Consider the following 22,118-nt stretch of genomic DNA (forward strand, 5'->3'; position numbering starts at 1 on the left):
AGCAGGCTTCCTGCTGAGCAAGGAGCCCCACACAGGACTTCATCCCAAGACCCTGGGATCATGACCTGAGCCCAAGGCAGATGCTTAACCTACTGAGCCACCCAGATGTCCCACACAAGCTTTATTTTAAAGTTACACACAGCAAGGGGTGCCTGGCTGGCTCAGTTGGTAGAACATAGGACTCTTGATCTCAAGGCTGTGAATTCAAATGCCACATTGGGTATAGGGCGTATGTAAAAATACATACATCTATGTATGCACACATACATACATACATACATACATAAGTAAATAAAGTTGCACACAGCAGTCCTCTGTAGTACTCCTCAAATCTTTCCACCATAAGTTTCTCTAACAGCAGAAGAGAGTGAATAGGAAATCTCTGGCAGTCTGGGTATATAGAGTTTAAAGGAGTCTATTATAAGCCTGAGATTTATTTGAATTTTCATGGTTTACTTCAGATTTCTTGCTTATATATCTATATCTCTGTTGCTATAAAAATATTAATTACCATTGGGTTCCCTGGGTGGCTCAGTTGGTTAAGCATCGGACTCTTGATTTTGGCTCAGGTCATGATCTCAGGGTTGTGGGATTGAGCCCCACTGGTAGATTCTCTCTCTTCCCCTCCCTGCCCCCATGCTTAAAAAGAAAAAAGATTTAAAAATATTACTTCCAATCAAGTAAAACTGATACCCTGAGAATGTGATTTATATTCATCCTTTGATTTCAATTAATTCCTACCACACTGAGGCATGACCCTGGGTCTTGTATCCCAGTTTAAAAAGCATGGCTCTAGAGAAAAAGAACATTGAATAGGAAGAGTTGTGAACTCGAGCTGAGTTCACATGGCTATAGCAGGAGAAGCTGCTGTTCAAAGAGGAAGAAAAGAGCATGTCATTTACTCAGGTAGCCACCTGCCAATAGAGGCTTTTACTGGTTGATCTTCCAACTTATTAATTATGACTCTTTTAAAACATTGGTTTGATGATATGTGTAATCTTCCACCTAATATATCAGAAGACATCTAATTAAGAAAAGAAAAAGAATCTGTACATTTCCCCCAGCCCTTACTCCACATTTTTAAAGTTTTTTTTCTGATTATAATACATGATCATTGTAGAAAGTTTAGAAAATATAAATGATTATAAAGAAGAAAGTTACCACATATAACCCACATCCCATTAGAAATCTTTTTTTTTTTTCCCCCAGTAATTCTCACAGGCTGATCATGTTCTCATTTTAAGTAAACAGTATAAATTTAGGTCTTAATAAATTTCTCTTGTTTAATAATTTCTTAATTTACCCAACTTCTCCTGTCTTTGTACATTTAAGGTGGCTTACAACTTGTTTGCTATTATGAATACTCTGCATTTGGTATCCTTTTATACAAATCTTTGGGGATATTTCTGGTTTTGTTTTTGGTAGAATACATTTCTAGACATGAAACTATAAGGTCAAAAATAGGAACAATTTTAAAGCTCTTGATAGAAAGTGCCAAAAAAACCCTGCCCATTTTCATGACCTCTTGACAATATTGCACATTATTAATTTTATCTTAAATAATTTAGTAGAGAAAATATGGTACAACATCTTTATTTGAATTTTTGTGTGGTTTTCTTTAAATTTCAAGCTAACCATATTTTTACTTCCTTTTCAGCCCGTTTGTATCTCTTTTGTGAATTCTCTTTGCCCAATTTTCTGTGGGGATTTTTGCCTTTTTTTGTTGATTCATTGGAATTCTTTGTTTATTGAAACTGTTAATCCATTTTTTTTAATATATGGTGAAACTATTTTTCTCAGTTTGTTAGACTTTTTAAAAATTTTACTATTTTCCTCTCTGTGAATATCCTTTTATATTTGAATATATGGCATGGTTTTAAAATGTGTGACCACATACTTAAGAACATACTCAACCATGCGAAAATACTAAAAAATAAATAGGTGAATTGTATGGTAAATGAATTATATTTCAATAAAGATGTTTACAACAACAACAAAAACAAGACTATGTGCGAGGTATTTAGATAAAAAGAAAAAACATGGTCCCTGTCTTCAAAAAGCTCACAGTTTAATGAGCCTTTTTATCATTTTATTTTCTGTAAGGATTAGAGATAGGTATTACCACTCCCAGACAATAAAATAAGTGGAATGCATTCCTAAAAGAAGGGAATGATGATTAGGTCACTAATTCCTGTTATTGAGAATATTGCCCCATTCATTCTTGTTTCTATCAGAATTGTTATGCAAGCCTCTGAAATGATTGACCCTGTGAAAATATACAACAGGTACGGCTATGAATATTCTTGTGCTAAGAGTTTTTACTACATTATTGTATTTAAATTATATATAGTAAATAATGTTTGAAGAGTGAATCTACAACATGGAAAATGGGACATCTTTGTTGAAGGATCTGTTCCACTGTACTTGAATAGAAGTAAGCAAGGGAAGAGGAGAATGAAGGGAATTATAGGCAGAGAGAACAGTATACAAAGTCTAACATACACAGTGGCCTGGCTTGTTGAAGATACTACCGGAATTTCATGATAGCAAAATTTACCTGCGGCTGAAATACCTAATATCTGAAACCAAATGTTAACATTTTCAAGACACTAACTGCTGTCATTTTCCAAGGAAAAAGAAAATACTTGTGATACTAGCATTGATCAAGAGTGGAAGAAAACTACTTCCAGCTAATGACAGAAAGTCAACCTACTACTGCCCTTGCATCTTTAATGACAGACATTTTGCAAGAGATCAAAACAGAAGAAGTGTTCAGGTACTTTGTAAAATCGAGTCTTAGCATCTAAAAAGTGTGATAGCATTCTCAACCCTTTTATTTGGAAGTTAATATTGATGCTATGTTAGTGAGACCTGAGGACTCCCACCAACACCCCCATATGACAACCCTTCAGCCTAATAAGTCAAATGTACATATAAGAACCTCTGTCTGGTTAACTCACCTCACTCTGACTTTAAAGGGATGAGTCCTTAAGACCAAGCACATCTTAAGTTGACCAAAAGGAGAACCTAGATTGAAATCATGGTCCAGCTAATATATACATTGTTAGTCATTGGATGAGTGGTGGTTAGGATGTGCCTGAGATGGGAGGGGAAGCTTGAGGTAAGCTGGCCAGTGATGAGTGCTGCTCTTGGCATCCCAGCTATGTTTGTGACGAATAAGCACATGCCCCTGACAGCTAAGCCAGGTTCCTAATGTATAACTTCTCTTGGTCCATTTTGCAATTAAGAAACATTTTATACCATAGAAGGCTATTCTGTGAAAGGTTTATATACTAGCTAAAGGCTCTCTTCAGGTTTGAAAGCACTGAAAATGGTCTTTAAACAACACACGATGTTTTCTCAGTATTTTCTGTGGATGCAGTGTCTCTGGTTCAACCACAGAATAAGCCTTGACTTGTCTGCCCTCTAGTGGACATCTGTGGTTATACTGAGCAATGTCTTCTGGCTTTAGGAAGAGTAGTACCTCATTTCTCTTGATTGGCTTTCCAAATTTTGACCTCTGCTTCCTTAAAGAATTTTTATTACTACCAAAGCAACATATTTATAATTTTGTTCCATTTTCTAAGACGCTGATAAATACCTTCCCTAGTGTCCCCATGGGATCAGGCCTAGATCACTGCCTTTTGCAACTCACATCAAGGCAAGCCCTGGGTTTCAACTCACCTGGTCTGCTCACCACCACCCCCAACAGTGCTAAATGTAGTTCTGTTTTCCTTCCTTTTGCTCATGTCTCAAATGCCCTGTCCGTCTCTCTGCCTCTTCAGATCTTATGCTTCTGTCAAGATAGGACTCATAGCTCAGTTCCTGTGAACACTGTACCCACCATGAGATCTCTCTTCTGAACTCCATGAAATATACTTCCTGTGCCATGCATTTACATTGTACTTGTTGTATACACTTATCAAATATAATAGCCAGATTAACTCCTTGACTATGGTACTGTCTCACATTTCTTTTTGTCCCCTGTGGACTCGCAGCTTTTAGTGAATATGTTGATTATTTATTTGCCAAAGATATCCCATATCCTGACTCTGTCTTTTCCCCTGTTAATGACTGAATAGCTAATTGTCTAGACTTAAATATGAGTACAAACAAAATGGCAGTGCATTTCCCACTAACCAAACTAGTCTTAGCAGTACATCTGTGTCTTAAATATTCTAATTTCTTTTTGATTAGAGTCCTGACTGTATCAGGACTTGGTTTATCAACTCCTTGGTTTGAGATTTACTTTGGAAAACTTGAAAAAATTATGCTGTTAGCTCAGTAATATTTGGTAGGCAATCAGTGTTCATTACCCTTCTGCATGTGTTCTGTGGCTGGCTGGCTGGCTGGCTTGCTTTTTGAAGTATAGTTGGCATATTATATTGCTTTCAGGTGTATAACTAATGATTCTCCAGTTACATACATTATGAAATTCTTACCATCTGTAATTACCATCCATCACCGTACAAAGTTATTACAATGTTGTTTGTACTTTTCTTCCCCACTACTTATTTATTTTATAACTAGAAGTTTGTACTTCTTAATCCCCTTCACCTATTTCACCTATCACCCCACCCCCTTCCCTCTGGCAACTTCTAGTTTTTTCTCTATATTTATAAGTGTGTTTCTCTTTATTGTTGTTGTTGCTCATTTGTCTGTTTTGTTATCTCTATCTGACCTATTTTATTCAGCAAAATACCCTCTAGGTCCATCCATGTTGTTGCAAATGGCAAGATCTCCTTTTTTTTTTTTTTTTTTTTTTTTTACAGCTCAGTAGTATTCCATTTTACATCTGTATCACATTTTCTTTATCTGTTTGTCTACTGATAGACACTTAGGTTGCTTACATATCTTGGCCATTATAAATAACACTGCAATAAACATAAGTCTGTATTTATCTTTTCAAATTACCACTTTTATTTTCTTTGGGAAAATGCCCAGAAGTGGGATTACTGGATCATATAGGACTTCTATTTGTAGTTTTTTGAGGAACCTCAATACTGTTTTTTCAGAGTGGTTGCATTACTTGACATTCCTACCAAAAGTGCACAAGGATTCCCTTTTCTACACATCCTTGCTAACATTTATTTCTTATCTTTTTGATACTAGCCATTCTGACTGGTGTGAGGTTATGATCTCATTGTGGCTTTGATTTGCATTTCCCTGATGATCAGTGATGTTGAGCAAGTTTTCACATATCTGTTGGCCATCTGTAAATCTTTTTTGGAAAAATGTCTATTTAGGTCCTCTGCCCAGTTTTTAATTGTATTATTTTGGGTTGTTATTTATATATCTGTGAGTTATTTATATATCTTGGATATTAACCCCTTATTGGTTATGTCATTTGCAAATATCTTCTTCCATTCAATAGGTTGCCTTTTCATTTTGTTGATGATTTCCTTTGCTCTGCAAAAGCTTTTTGTTTAATGTAGTCCCAATTGTGTATTTTTGTTTGTTTCCTTGGCCTTGGGTGACATATCCAGAAAAATATTGCTAAGGTTGATGTCCAAAAGATTACTACTCTCTGTTTTAAGAGTTTTATGGTTTCAGGTCTTATATTTAGGTCTTTAATCCATTTTGAATTTATTTTTCTGTATAGTACAAGACAAGTCTGGTTTCAATTTTTTGCATGTAGTTCAGTTTTCCCAACGACATTTATTGAAGAAACTTCAATATTGTATTGTATATTGTTGCCTCCTTTGTTGTAGGAGCACATTGACATTTTAAGAGTAGGTTTATTTCTGGGCTTTCAGTTCTATTCCACTGATCTATGTCTCTGTTTTTAATGCCACTGCCTTACTGCTTTGGTTACTATAGATTTGTAGTATAGTTTGAACTCTGGGATTGTGATACCTCCAGCTTTGTTCTTCTTTCTCAAGATTTCTTTGGCTTTTCAGTCTTTTGTGGTCTTATCTCTGAATAATGTTTCAGGTTGTAACTTTGGTTAATTGTATTCTAATTCTTTATATCCATAAACAATTCAAATGTTTAATATTAAGAGAAACTTTAATAATCGGTTTTAATAAAAACTTTAATAATAATAATCAAACTAATAATAATCAAATAAAATATTATTTAATAATAATTTAATAATTTAATAATCTTAATTAATATTAAGAGAAACTTTAATAATCAAATAATAATAATTTAATAATCAAACTGGAACCAAAACCAGAAGGCAGTCTAAACAATTAGAGTGTGGCTAGCAGGATGCACACACACAAACACACACACACACAAAAGAGATGATATAGGTGAAAGGGGCATGCAGGCATTATTTCCAGGGTGAATCTAAGACAGAGCTAGGAGTTTTAAATCAAAGTTTAGAGCACAGAAAAGTTTTGCTGTAGGTGAGATGATATTCAAAATAATTAGCAACTAGTATGGTACATTTATAAACCAATCAGAATAGGCAGGAGGAAGACCCCGAAATCCTCTGCTGTGCCAGCCATCATTGTGTTTGTTATTGGATCTTGAAACATTCTGAGAGGCGGTAGAAAGCTACTATTTATCATCTGGTATAGAAGTATTTCAACATTTAAACAATTAGTACAGTTGTACCACTATATCCTGGCTGAACGTAAGACCATGTGTCCATATGGAGGGCTCAGCCTACAAAGAAGGAAATGGACCAATGGTGGTGAGTGAGATGTGGGTTTTCATTTGAGTAGGAGGGAACAGGATTTGGACAGGAAGAAAACTTAAAGACAAGGTCTTAGGATCAGGCCCCTATCAGTGCGCCCAGAGTATTCTTTTGATACAAGAGAAACAGCTTGCTCTAGCAGAAGATACATTTGACCTTATCGGACAGAATCTTGACTCTGTTGCTTACTCTTAGGTTACTTTGAACAAATTATCACACTTTCATGAGGTAGTTTCTTCAGCTGAAAAGTCTCTAATCACACCTGCATAGCATTTACCCCAGGGCGGCTCAAATGAATAATAGTCATGAAAAAAACATTAAATTATGGAGACCCAAAAGATGGCAGAGAGGCATAGTCTTATTACCTTATGGTGGATGCTGCTCACTCTCTACTCCATTTTAAGAAATCATCCTGGACTGACAGACCAAGGGGATATGGCCAATAATTTAATGGAGATGAGGCATATATTGAAATTAGCCTAAGGTTTATTGATATATTGAAATTAGCCTAAGGTTTATTCCTAATTCTGCCACTTACTAGGTTGTGATACCTAGTTATGATACCAAGGTTATGATACCTTTGACAATATTTATTAATGCGTCTAATATCTCCTGAGCTTGACTGTCACTATGGAAACATAGTGCTCCCCTTATAGGCCTCACAGTTTAGGAAGAGGGACAATAGATGCTTTTGGAGAGCTGAGTTCCCATCATCACTGATCTCCCTGGTACCTAGCACTGTTACATTGAGGGAGTCGTAGCTATGTGTACCACAGGCATTTTAATGTTTTTCCAACATTTAAGATAAAGGTTTTCAAAAAAAAAAAAAAAAGAAAAGAAAAAAAAAAGATAAAGGTTTTCAATCTTTAACTGCTTGTTAGTTATCTATGAAGCTTTTTTTTTAAATATTTTATTTATTTATTTGACAGATGGAGATCACAAGTAGACAGAGAAGCAGGCAGAGAGGAGGAAGCAGGCTCCCTGCTGAGCAGAGAGCCCCATGCGGCTCTGCAGGGCTCGATCCCAGGACCCTGAGATCATGACCTGAGCTGAAGGCAGAGGCCTTAACCCACTGAGCTACCCAGGCGCCCTCTATGAAGCTTTTTAAATGTACACATTCTTGAGCTACATACCTCATGGTGTACTGGTAAATGTTTAAAGACCTGTTCTCTGGGTGGGGGCTATTCGTAGTATTTTCTGGTTTTCCTGCTAAATATTCCCACCATGGCCAATTTCAAGCTACCAATGTGTGAATGTCACAAGATTCCATAACAATTGGCTCTCATGAGCCTACTAACCAGCCCCAGCACACCACTGGCCCCACCTCAAAGCTAAGGAATAAAAATTGGTAAGCTTGAGATCTGAAGATTATTGTTTTTAAAAAAATTGTAAAGGGAGCCAGAGTTAAGAACCCTGTAAAATTTTCATATTGTGTGCTTGTCAGATATAACAGCTTCAGAACACAGGAAGACTTGTTGCTTTTTAAAACCAAGTAGCCTCAAGTGTATGGATAATATATTTCAGGAGTCTGTATTTAAAAGCATACCTATACTACCAAAGTAATACATACTTCGTTGTACTGTTTATGTAAATACTTTTTTATTGTTAAGCAATTTTTTTACCTTTCTGGTTAATACATCTTGGAGATCTTCCTCAACACGTTGAATTCTTCAGTCTTTTGAACTGCTGCATATATAGCATCCATAGATGAATGTCATGTAATTTATTTAGCCAGGTCCGTGTGTATAGATGTTAGTTGACTTCAGAAATATTTCCTCTTCCTTTGGTTATTATTGACCATGTTGTAGGGATATTCTTTATATGCATATTGTGCCCATAGTTGAATATTTCCTAGAGGTGATACATGTAAATGTGATTTTGATATGAAAAATAGGTATATATTTAATATTAATATTTCCACATCTCCCACCAAAGTACCTCTACCAATTTATACTTTCAGTAGCTGTGTACAAGATGACTATTTTCCTGCAAATTTCAAAACAGCTAATCTTTAAAAATGTGACTTGCTAATTAAATGTATGAGATATATATATAAAAAATAAAACCAAATAGCCTCAAAGAGTTGAATCTCTGATGATAGAAAAGACAGTGTAGCAATTCTGAAATTTTCACAAATGGGTGAGTTATTAAATAAATTTTGGGGTGCCTGAGTGGCTCAGTTGGTTAAATGTCTGCTTTTGTTCTAGGTCATGATCCCAGGGTCCTGGGATTGAGTCCCACATCAGGCTCACTCCCCCTGCCTGTGCTCTCCCTCTCTGTCCCTCTCTCTCTGACAAAATCTTTAAAAAAAAAAATTTTTTTTTAAGGACTGTAGACAGACAAAAGACACCCAGCAACAGCTCTTGATGGTAACCCAAAAACAGAACTGGGTGGTGCCACAAGAAAGATGCACAGTGGGCACCTGGGTGGCTCAGTGGGTTGGGCCACTGCCTTCAACTTGGGTCATGATCTCAGGGTCCTGGGATCGAGGCCCGTGTTGGGCTCTCTGCTTGGTGGGGAGCTTGCTTCCCCCTCTCTCTGTCTGCCTGTCTGCCTACTTGTGATCTCTCTGTCAAATAAATAAATGAAATCTTTAAAAAAAAGAAAGGAAGAAAGAAAGAAGGAAAGATGCACTGTAACTGTCAAGTTTGGAGGGAGACAGTCAGCCCATCAGGTGATTTTAAAAAATGTCATGAACTTCAGGCATTTGAAACCATCTTTCAAAGCTGAGGAGGGATGTGGGAGGGGAGAGGGGCCCTCCACGTTCATGAAACCATGTGGACAAAGGAAGTTAATAGGTACCTTTGAAGTATAATGAATGAGTCCACTTGGATTGGAGAATATGGAAAATGTAAAAACATCTTAAACAATAAGGTTTAGGAAGGTACTTAACACCTATCTAGTGCAGTGTTTTTCAGGGCTAGCAGTACTTATCTGTCGCCAACCTACTCATCAGCGAATATCACTTGGGTGCTTACGTTTTTCCAAACATCTTTTACTTAGCAACCTACTTTTATGCTCAGGTAGTAGATTCATAAGAATGCATTAATCTTTCAGTTCATACTTAATGGTTCCTGAATACCTAAGATTGAATGCACATTTAGAATCTCATACCATATTGCTTATAAGTTGAATTTTTCTTAAGAGCATCAAGTACTGGGTGCCTGGGTGGCTCAGTGGGTTAAGCCTCTGCCTTCGGCTCAGGTTGTGATCTCAGGGTCCTGGGATCGAGCCCCACATTGGTCTCTCTGCTTGGCAGGGAGCCTGCTCCCCCACCCCGCCCCCGCCTCTCTACCTGCCTCTCTACCTGCCTCTCTGCCTACTTGTGATCTCTGTCAAATAAATAAATAAAATCTTAAAAAAAAAAAAAGAGCATCAAGAACTAATTATTTAATAATAGGACTGTGCACTATAAAAAGAGCAACAAACATGTATTTAGTCATTTAATTAATTAGATCTCTTCCTTACAAATTAGAAATGATTCCATTCACTAAGAAGAAACTAAGAGCTATCTCTATACTTTTCTCCTGGTTTATCTAATGTTCTGAGCAGGTTGACTATTTGGCTTTTTTTCTTTTTCTTGACAGTGTGTGAAGTTATTTGACAGGTAGTTTGTTATATCTGTCATATGAATTGTTAGAATAGAATAGTAAGCATTATACCTTTAGCTACCATTTAAATGCCACTATTCAAGATAACTGCATGACTTATTGAATAAGCAGTGTTTTATTTTTGCTTTTGTGGCAATGAAGTCTACTGGAAGAAACATAATTGAGCATTTTCTTCATTCCTTTTAAATCCATTTTACTCTAAGGCCTATATGTGTGTGTGTGTGTGTGTGTATATATATATATATATATATATATATATATATATATATACTAATATATACTAAGTTGTCTTTTTTCTTTTTCCAAGTAATAGCAGTGAAAAACAAATTGTTCATTGCCCTTACTATTGTAATATTAATCTAAGAAAGAAAGACAAAGTTGAGGATCTTGTATTAGAAACACTACTCTGACTTGCTTTTTTTGAGTGCCAAAAGAATTTTCCATTGCTTTGGCATTATTTTAAAGTGTAGAAGTCATAGAAGAAAGATGACAAAGGGTATTATTTTATTTTATTTTGTTTTATAAGCCATGAAAAAAAGAAATGGCTTTCTTTTGTGGCTACCTCCCTACCTGCTATCTTTGGATATAGGTACCTTAGTTTAGAGGAAGCTAGTTATAACAAGAAAGATAGACCTGAATTCAGATCCTAACCATACCACTTATTGGCATTGTGTCCTTGAACAAGTCTAATTAAGGTGCATATGCCTCTGTAGATATAACTGATTGGCTGTCTGTGCCCACTAAGGAAACATCAAGGGTGTTTTTGCTTTTTGTTTCTCCATATACTCTCATCACAATTCTCAAAGGTATAAAAATCCATGGTACCTGGGTGTCTCAATTGGTTAAGCATTGAACTCTTGATTTTGGCTCAGATGATAATCTCAGGGTTATGGGATTGAGCCTCATGTCAGGCTCTGTGCTCACCAGGGAGTCTGCTTTGGATTCTCTCTGTCCCTCTCCCTTTCCACCCCGCCCCCCCACCACACACATATTCTCTCTCTCTCTCACTAAAATAAATAATTAATTAATTAAATAATTATAAAGAAAATTAAAATCCACCAAAGAGCTGAAAATAATTTGAATTATCCCCCTTTTGGTCTGTTCCTTTTAGATATAAGGGGAAGGGCATGAAGTTAGTAATAAGCCATAAACATAAAAGGTTGCTCAACCTTATTAGTAATCAAGGCAAAGCAAATTGAGACCATTGCTAAAAAATAAAAATATGATGATTCCAAATGTTGGCTAGGATTTAGATCAACTGAAAGAAACACTTTTTCCTGGTGGGCGTATAAATCAGCACAGACTCCTTGGAAAATAATTTGGCACTATCTTGTAAATGTTAAACTTTATTTGTGACCCTGCAGTTCCACTGCTTGGTATATATCCTGTGTTGACACTCGTATACGTGTAGACCAAAAGACACGTACAAGAATGTTTATAGTGGTATGGTTGATGTCACCAAAAATCGGGAACAATCTATATAAGTAGAATGAATAAACTTTTTAAAAAAAAAGATTTTATTTATTTATTTGACAGAGATCACAAGTAGGCAGAGAGACAGGCAGAGAGAGAGGAGGAAGCAGGCTCCCTGCCGAGCAGAGAGCCCAATGCGGGGCTCCATCCCAGGAATCTGGGATCATGATCTGAGCTGAAGGCAGAGGCTTTAACCCACTGAGCCACCCAGGCACCCCAATAAACTTTGATATATTCACATAATGTAGTCTTTTACCTCATTAAATGGATATAATAAGTGGATGAATCTTGTTTGTGTAATACTTACTATTAAAAAAGCATATTGTGGGGGCCTGGGTGGCTCAGTGGGTTAAAGCCTCTGCCTTCAGCCTCTGCCTTCAAGAATCAAACTGACCGCCCAGGGACGTCTCTTGCAAAGAGGCGACGACCCTCTGCCTTACAGACTAGCTTTCAAGGGCAAAGGCCCATGTGGTTGGGCCTGGCCACGCATAGGGAGCCAATGAGATTGTAACACAGAGAAAGCTGCACAGCCCTGCTAGGTCACACATAAGTGACCAATTGAATTACAATTTACCCTATAGTAAATATTTGAACTAGCCTATCACCTTGGTCAGAATGGGTGCCCAAAGGGCAGGGCCCTTACTCCTTGGTAGCTAGGAGACAGTATGTGCCCCAACTGATTGAATGCCTCCACCTGGCCTGACCCACCCTTGTATTTGGGCTTTGTTACCTGGGACTGGTTTCCGGGACTTGTTTTTAAGTGAGTTCCCTGGAGGGGGGGTGGGGGGGGCAGGGCAGGGGCAGGATGGAGCTGCTCTAGCTAAATAGGCCCTTACAAAAACCAAATGATATATTGTTTAAGAATATAGATGTAATTAAAATGACAATGGAATTTAAAAATAATGAAAAGCAGTAGAACCAGTAAATAAAAATGAAATTCTAAAAAATATTCAAATAATACAAAAGAATACAGAAAAGGAGGAATAGGGGAGTAAAAATAGAGGTGACAAACAGAAAATAAATAGTGACATTATACTGTTTCAAATTACATTAAATGTTTATGAACTAAACACTACAATTAAAAGGCAACAATTGTCACAATAGATAAAGCAAGATGCAACTTTATTTTTTTAAAGATATATTTATTTATTTCAGAGAGAGAGAGAGAGGGTGTGGGAGGGTGGAGAGGCGCAGAGGGAGAGAGAATCTCAAGGAGACTCCGCGCTGAGTACAGAACCCAGTGTAGGGCTGGATCTCACAATCCCGAGACCATGACCTGAGCTGAAACCAAGTCAGAAACTCAACCAACTGTGCCACCCAGGCTCCCCAAGATGCATCTATATTTTGTTTATAAGAGACAGTCTTTAAAATATAAAGAGATTGAAAAATATGTCTTGCAAGCAGCATAAGTAAGTCTGTAGTAGCTATATTAATATCAGATAAAGTAGGTTTAAAGACAGTCTTACTAGAAGATAAAGCAATCTTGAAAAAGAAGAATCAAGTTAGAGGATTTATAGTTCCTTCAAAACTTACTTTAAAGTACAGTAGTCAAGATAGTGTAGTCCTGGCATAGAGACTGACAAATAGATCAATGGAACAGAATAAAGAACCCAGAAGTAGACCTCACCTATACAGTCATTTGATTTTTTACAAAGGAGCCAAGTAACCCAATGGGGAAAAGAAAGTCTTCAACAAATGGTTCTTGAAACTAGATATCCATGTGGAAAAAAACGAACCTCCTACTCACACCATACACAAATATTTTTTTTCTTTTTTTTGACACAGAGAGAGAGATCACAAGTAGGCGAGAGGCAGGCAGAGAGGGGGGCGGAAGCAGGCTCCCCACGGAGCAGAGAGGCCGACGCAGGGCTCGATCCCAGGACTCTGAGACCATGACCTGAGCTGAAAGCAGAGGCTTTAACCCACTGAGCCACCAGGCGCCCCCACAAATATTTTTTAAGGATGGTTCATAGACCTTATATATATAAAACCATAAAGCTTTTATTAAAAAATATGATAGAGTAGGGGTGTCTGGGTGGCTCAGTCAGTTGAGCGCCTGACTCGGTTTGGGCTCAGGTCATGATCTCAGGGATTGAGCCCTGATTCTGGCTTGGTGCTCTCTAGGGAGTATGCTTCTCTTCCTCTCTCTCTGCTCCTGCCCCCATTCATGTACTCACTCTCACTATCTTTCTCTATCTCAGATAAATAAAATCTTTGAAAAAAGAAGAAGAAGAAGAAAACACCTTGTACAATATTTTAAAAATACAGTATTTTTGTGACTAAAGGATAAGCAAAAATTTCTGAGGACATGGAAAACAATAACCATTGGAGAAGAAAATTGCTAATTAAACTGTTGATAAGTGTAAAGTATTACAAGCGCTTTGGAAAAAGGCCTGGCAATTTCCTATAAAACTTTTCATGCATCTATCCCATTACCCCAAGAGAAACAAAAACATTTCCACCAAAAAAACACAAAAGAGGGCTCCTTGGTGGCTCAGTCAGTTAAGCCTCCAGCTTTTGGTTTTGGCTTAGGTCATTATGTCAGGTCCTGGTATCAAGTCCTGCATCAGGCTCTGCTCTCAGCAAGGGGGTCTGCTTGAGATTCTCTCCCTCTTCCTCTGCCCCTCCCCCCTGCTCGTGTGCACTCTCTCCCTTTAAAATAAATAAATCTTTTTTTTTTTTAATAAAGGATTGCCCATATAACAGCTTTACTCATAATAGACAAAAATTCAAACACCCCAAGCCTGTATATCAGTAGGAGATGAATAAACAAACTGTGGTGTATTCATACAGTGGAATCCTCAGGAATAAAAAGGAATGAGCTCCTGTTAAATGCAATAACATGAATGAATCTCAAAACATAATGCTGAGTAAAAGAAGCCTCGCACAAGAGTACATACTATATGATTCCATTTATATGAACAGTGGAATCATATGCTATGTGCTAACTTGGGGGAAAAAGTTGTGGTAGAAACATCAGAACAATGGTTGCCTCTAGGGAGTGGGTGGTGCCGGGTATTGACTGAGAAGAGGTACAAGAAAAATTTCTGAAGTGATAGAAATGTTTTGCTTCTTGATAGAATTTTTAGTTATATACATTTTCGAAACTCACTGAATGGTGTACTTAAGATTTGTGCATTTCATTGTATATAAATTTTACTATAAGAGGGAAAACCTGTAATACTGAATTCTAATTAATTATACACACTTAATGGCATGTGTACTGATGTCTGTAACCTAGTTTAAAATGCATCAAAAATATGATGGATTGATGGAAAGGCAAACAGATAAATTAATATGCGATACAGTAAGTATATAAATATTAATGGTAGAATACGTATGGTGAATATACAGATTCACTATATGGTTTTTCAACCTTTTTATGTTTGAAATTTTTTATAGTAGAGTGAGAACAAGAAAATTATAAACTTAAAATTCAAAATAGTAGTCACATCTTGGGAGAAGGATAAGAATGGGAGATAGGTAATAAGCACACAGGTGCAAAAGTTTCAATACTAGTCTGGCTCTTTTTATTTTAAGGGTTTTTTTAAAAGATTTTATTTCTTTATTTTAGAGCAAGAATGCGAGCAGGGTGAGGTGCAGAGGGGGAAGGAGTATGAGGGGGAAAGAATCTCGAGCAGACTCCACGCTGAGCAGAGCCCAACATGGGACTTGATCTCACAACCCTGAGATCATGACTGAGCCAAAGCCAAGAGTCAGATGCTTAATCAGCTGAGCTACGCAGGTGCCCCAGTACTAGTCTATCTGTTCAGTGTTCACAGATACTGTATTATTGTATTATTGTGCCTCTTAAATTTATCTTAAATATACTCTTTATATAGTTTTTCATACAATTAAAAAATACTAGAATACATCAGAAGTTGAGTTCAATTAACCAGTGATAACAATAATGAAGCACTATTTGTTAAATGACATTCCAAGAAATCATTTCTCTATATTATAGTTCCCCTGGGCCTCAAAATATAACATTCATATTTGCTCATCTGAATCTGTTCATTTTCTTTCTTGCAAACTTTCCAGGTTCTGACTCTAGAGACAATCAGTTCTTTTCCTTTTAACATCTTTCTTTTCAATCTCTAAAGGGGGTACTTCTGAACCTAAAATCTCCCCTACAGGCAAATAGTTTAGCACACTATGACATTCAACCTGTCTTCTCTCTATGGGTAGAATCTTTGCAGCGTTCTTCCTTTTATGGAAAATAATAGGCATGCCTGAAATCAATAACAAAAATAAAAGGAGTATAAAAGTTGTAGAGTTTAAAGAAATAGTAGCTGACCAGGAATGGAGACAGAATGATATAGAGGTGAATGGTTTTGGTTCGATAAACTCAAAAATGTAGGTGGCTCAGTGGCAGATAGTACACATACTGTTTGAAATTATTTTCGTCCTCCAGTTTTTATGTTCGCCCAATAGAGCGAAGTGACCAAAAGCAAATATAAAGTATCAGGGGACAAACCTAAGGAAAAACTTAGCACCTTAGTATTATTAATTCTCACACCTTTTCTCACTTTTCCTTTATGTCAGTATTCTTGTGTACATGAAAATCTGTGTAATAACTTACAAGACCTAACCTAGGACAGGAAGAGTAAATGATAGGCTTCTTCCATGTGCTGGGAGGCAGTATTTTATCAGTTTTAATTCTAGCTTCACCCTATGAGTTTCCTTGGGAAACTTACTTAGATCCTCTGTGAATTTTATCTGTAAAATCCATATTTCATTGAATCTAAATTGCCATGTTATAACACCCTCAATTATCTTATGTGCCACTAAGAAAAAAGAGATATTGCAATTAAACTATGATTCAATGCTTTTTTATTGATTGAAGATATTTATGCTTAGCTCTGTGTATGTGTGTGTGAGAGAATCAGTGAGAAATATAGTACTATCAGCCTTCTGAATTATTTTTTAAGATTTTATTTATTTATTTATTTATCTGTTTATTTTAGAGAGCACACAAGCATGGGCAGAGGGAGGAGAGAGAGAATCCCAAGCAGACTGTGCGCTAAGCTTGCAGCCCACTGCTGGGCTCAATCTCACCACCCCAAAATCATCACCCGAGCGGAAACCAAGAGTCAGATGCTTAACCAGCTCAGCCACCCAGGCATACCTCAACCTTCTGAACTTATAAGTAATAAGTAGAACAATGTACTTGAAGTGTTGAGCAAGGAGCCTGGCACATTATAAACACTCAATAACTAGTAGCCTTTGTGTTGAGGGTGATATTATTTGTGATTTGACCATGAGTGCTTTGTGAAGTGGTTCATTGTTTAGTTTGTTCTTTGGAGACCAGAATTATTAATACAACATCTTGGTGAGATTTGTTGGTGGCAATCAGAATGCCCACTCATTTTGAATCTGAAGTAGCATAACAGTGGCATAACATCTTTAGTTGGTTTTCAGAGGTAATTCTTTTAACTATTAGCAGTTGGTTATCAATGAAATTTGTTGGCTATTGTTGAAGTTTCCTCCAGAAATAAATTCTACTAATACATATCAACCTTCCCTGTTGGTTGAAGTTGCTATTTATAGAGAGAATTTGTTCAAGTGCACAAGATGAGGGGTGCCTGTGTGGCTCAGTCAGTTAAGCATCTGCCTTCGGCTTAGATCAGGATCCCAGGGTTCTGGGATCGAACCCTTCATCAGGCTTCCTGCTCAGCAGGGAGTCTGCTTTTCCCTCTCCTTTGCCCGTGCCCATATTCCCTCTTGCTGTCTCTCTCTATCAAATAAATAAAATCTTTTAAAAAGCTTAGTAAAATTGCTTTGTTGACACTATATGAGACCTCAGGTTTTAAATTATTATTTTTTTTATCATTTTCCTTTCTATGCAGGAGGCAGACAGTGGGGAGGAGGAATGCCGGTCACAGCCCCGGAGGTATGTTTGTTCATTGCATTCTATAGCATTTCTGTAGTTAATGTTTTTTCTCTAATTAGAATTCTCTAATTCTCTAATTCTAGTCTTGTCAGATTAGCTTACCTTGGTTTTCCAGGAAGATTAATTGGTTTCTCAGAAAGGGGTTGTTTTAAGAATCCAGTTACTGACTCAGATTTAAAATGGTTAATTGCATTATGTTGTACACATGACACTAAGATAATGTTGTATGTCTATTATTCGTCCATACATACATACATATAATGGTAGATTGCTTTAAGAAAGTGCAGGTATGCCAATACTGGCCCAATTTTTACCCAAATCTGGAGAACTATCTTGAGTAATAAAAAAGTAAATTTTCATTACCTTTTAGGAAAATATCAACTGAACATTTCAGCCTTCAGTTTTGTACTTAGATTTGTCATTCATCTTGATAGATAATTAAATTCTTCTAGATTGGTCAATATTTCACTTCCTAAATACAAAAGATATAGTCAGTGACTTACCCAATCCTTTATATACAATGACTACTCACAGAGTGGTGGGCATATTGTTAAAAGGGTACCAATACTTGCTGCCGTTAAAAGAAAAAGATTATGAGAGATATTTAAGAAGTATATAAATATTTTTGTTATCTCATTTAAATGGCTTTATAAATCAGCTTTTTCCCCCAAGAAACAGTTCTGGTAAGTTCAGGATGGTCATTTAAATGCTACCAAACTTGTGTCCTCCAAACTCAATCACATGAGCCATTCTGTATGATACAGAGGAAGTATACAGTAAGCATGCTCAAAGTGGAGAACCTGGCTAAAAGGAATGTTCCTTAATGATAAATTATCAAGTGTTTGTTGCTGTATACCACTCTTGCAAACTATATGTTTTTATAAAAATCATTCCTTTTCATCGTAACTGAGGCTTATTGACAGTATTTTTTCCTGTCTTTGTTAGCATGAAAATTTGACTTGAAACTTTATTTCTCACTATCTATTGGGGTAGATCTGAGAGTGACATGTCATCTTTTGCATAGGGCTAAGAGAAAGAAACCCAGAAAAAATTTTAGCCAAGTGATTACCAGAGGCATCATAACCTTATTCCCATTAGAATGAAAAGAAGATTCCAAAGGATTCTGAATTTTTTACTAGGCCAGATGTAAAGACCGTTGGGTTAATTTCAAGCTTTACATATTGACTTGGCATCTACTGGGATAATTGTTGTTCCAAATATTACATAATGAGGGAATGAAGGCTTACTCTCATTAATAGTCCTGAATTGTCAAGCCATTAAGAACCATTAAGACCACTGTTTTTAAAATTGTTGACAATAAATTATTAATATGACTAGCACAGGGTTTTTGTAGGCTTCTTCTGTTTACAAGCAAAGGATCATTTATACAAAGAAGGAATGAAGAAAAACCTGGTAGTACCCTTTTTTAAAAATCAAACTTTACTTGCCTGTTGTAATTTCTTACATTCGATATGTTTCCCAGGCTATTTCTAAATCTAATAGTTTTAGTCTGACTCAAAGCAAAGAAACTTCTCTTAAGTCCAGTTGAATACCCCTTGTTGCTACATGGTATGTAAGAGGTTGATTTTTTGTGTGCTTGACTGCTACAGATTATTCTGGCATTCCCTATCACTTACCACAGAATAAACCAGCACTGAGTTAGCATCATTTCACTGAGCATGCCTGAACTCATCTTTTCCGTTTGAGGGTTCAATTGTGGTTTGTAGTAGAGAATTGAGTAGAATAGAGTAAACAGCATATTATTAAAACTAATACCAATTCCACATAATAAAAAAGATGTTTTATTAATTATCTCTCATTTTAACCAAATGCCATTTATTGGGAAAGTCTTAAAAGTAATAATTTAATATAATTAGCCCAAACTATGAAGTCTTTAAAAACCGATGTTCACAGGCAACAACAAAAATAGATAAATTAGTCTACATCAAAAATTTTTTAAATCATATAGCTGATTAGGGGTCAATGTCCAGAATATATAAAGAACTCTTACAACTCAAGTACAATAGAAAAAGAACAACCTGTCTTATTCAGCTCATACTTCTATAAAAAAATACCCATAGACTGATTAGCTTAAACAACAGGTGTTTATTTCTTACAATTCTGGAGGCAGGGAAATCCAAGATCAATGTGCTGGCAGATTTGGTTCCTGGTGAGAGCTTTCTTCCTGACTTTCAGACAGCTGTGTTCTTGCTGTGGCCTCATATGGCTGTGTGAGAGAGGATGCTCGTTTCTTCCTCATACGTAGACATGAATCCTGTCATGGGAGCCCCGTAACATCATCATGACATCATCTATTTCCTCCCAAAGGCTCCCATCTCTAAATACCATCACATCAGGGGTTAGGGCTTCAAGATATGGATTAGCAAGGTGCACAAATATTCAGTTCATAACATTCCACCCTGTGCCTCCAACTCATATCCTTCTCACATAAAAAATATATTCATTCCATCCCAGTAGCCTCAAAAGTCTTAACTCATTTGAGCATGAAGTCCAAAGTCTCATCTAAATGTCTCATCAAAATCATGGGGCACCTGGGTGGCTCAGTCAGTTAAGCATCTGCCTTCAGCTCAGATCATGATCCCAGGGTCCTGGGATCGAGCCCCATATCAGGCTTCCTGCTCAGTGGGGAATCTGTTTCTCCCTCTCCCACTTCCCCTCCCCCTGCTTATGCTCTCCCACCTCTCTCTCAAATAAATAAAATCTTTTTTAAAAATCTCATCTTGGGACGCCTGGGTGGCTCAGTTGGTTGGGCGGCTGCCTTCGGCTCGGGTCGTGATCCCGGTGTCCTGGGATCGAGTCCCACATCGGGCTCCTTGCACGTTGGGGAGCCTGCTTCTCCATCTGCCTCTGCCTGTGCTCGCTCGCTGTCTCTCTCTAACAAATAAATAAATTTTTTAAAAAATCTCATCTAAATCAGATACAGGTGAGATTAGAGACAGAATTTCTCTCCAGCTATGAACCTCTGAAACCAGATAAGTTATGCACTTCAAGACACACTGGTAAGATAAGCTTAGGAAAACATTCCCATTCCAAAAGGAAAGTAAGAAAGAAAGAAGAGGTGACAGTTATCCAAAACTTAGCAAGGCAAATTCCATTAGATCTTAAGGCTCAATAATAATGCTTTTTGGTTTGATACTCTGCACTGGGGACACACCGGGATAGTTGTCCTGCCACCACTGGATTGGTAGTGTCATCTCCGCAGCTCAGCAAGGCAGCCCTGCACCTTTGGCTCCCTTGAAGTGCCACCCATCTGGCATTTTGCAAGGGCCCATCTACCTGGCATTCTGCTGGGCAGCAGAACCAGTGTAAAGGTAGACTTGCCCTCAGCCCTTGCACTCTGGGTCTATAGTTGGAGTAGCAGTCCTAATGATCTCTGAATCTCCTTTGGGGTCCTTCTTTCCTTTTCTTGAATGATAATGTATGTTCACAACCTGCCTTCATTCTGTCTTATTTTCTTTGGTTCCTCCAATGCCAGCTGACAGTGTTTCTGCTAGTATAAATTCCATCTCTATTCCTAGCTTCTGTGGAGATGGCTGTAGAGAGGTCTATGGTTCACACCCACTTTAATCACCACACCCTTGGTGTTTTCTTCTGAACATGCTTTCTTATTTTTTACAATATAGACCCGAGAATTTTCCACATCTCTAAGTTCTGTTTCATTTTGCTTAACAACTACTTCTTCAATTCATTTCTCTCTTCTCATGTTTTACTATTTACAGTTGGAAGGAAGTAAGCTGTTCCTTCAATGCTTTGCTTAAAAATCTAAGTTATATATCTAATTTCCTCACTCACAATTTATGCTTTTCATAAGACACTAGAACATGAACCTAATTTAGCTAAGTTCTTTCCTACTTTATAACAAGTATTGCCTTTTCTCCATTATCCAATAACATGTTTCTTATTTCTGAGACCTCACTGGAATGGACTTTACTGCCCATATTTCTGTCAACATTCTGTTCATGATTATGATATATTCTTTAAGAAGATGGAGGGCTTTTTCTCCAGACCTCCTCTTTTCTTTCTGAGCTCTCACCAGAATTGCCAATTAACACTCCCTTCATGACAGTCTTACCTTTTACAAGCATGTACCTCAAAATTCTTCCAGCTTCTAGTCATTACCCAATTCCAAAACCACTGCCACATTTTTAGGTATTCAATATAACAACACCCCACTTCTGAGTACCAAAATCTACAGTTGAGTTTTCCAGAGAAAATAGGAAATACATAGATAGATTTAGTATAAGGAGTTGGTTCACCCAATTATGGAAGCTGGAAAGTCCCCAAGATCTACAAGTTGGAGACCCTGGAGAGCTGACTAACTTCCAGTCTAACTTCCAGTCTGAGCCTGAGTCTGATCAGGAAAAGACTGATGTCATAGCTCAAAGACAAGCAGAAAGAGCAAATTCTTCCTTGCTCAGCCTTTTGTTCTATTCAGGCCTTCACTGGAATGGTGAAGCCTATCCACATTGGGAAG

Source organism: Martes martes (assembly GCF_963455335.1).
Source record: "Martes martes genome assembly, chromosome: 16".
NCBI classification, from domain to species: Eukaryota; Metazoa; Chordata; class Mammalia; order Carnivora; family Mustelidae; genus Martes; species Martes martes.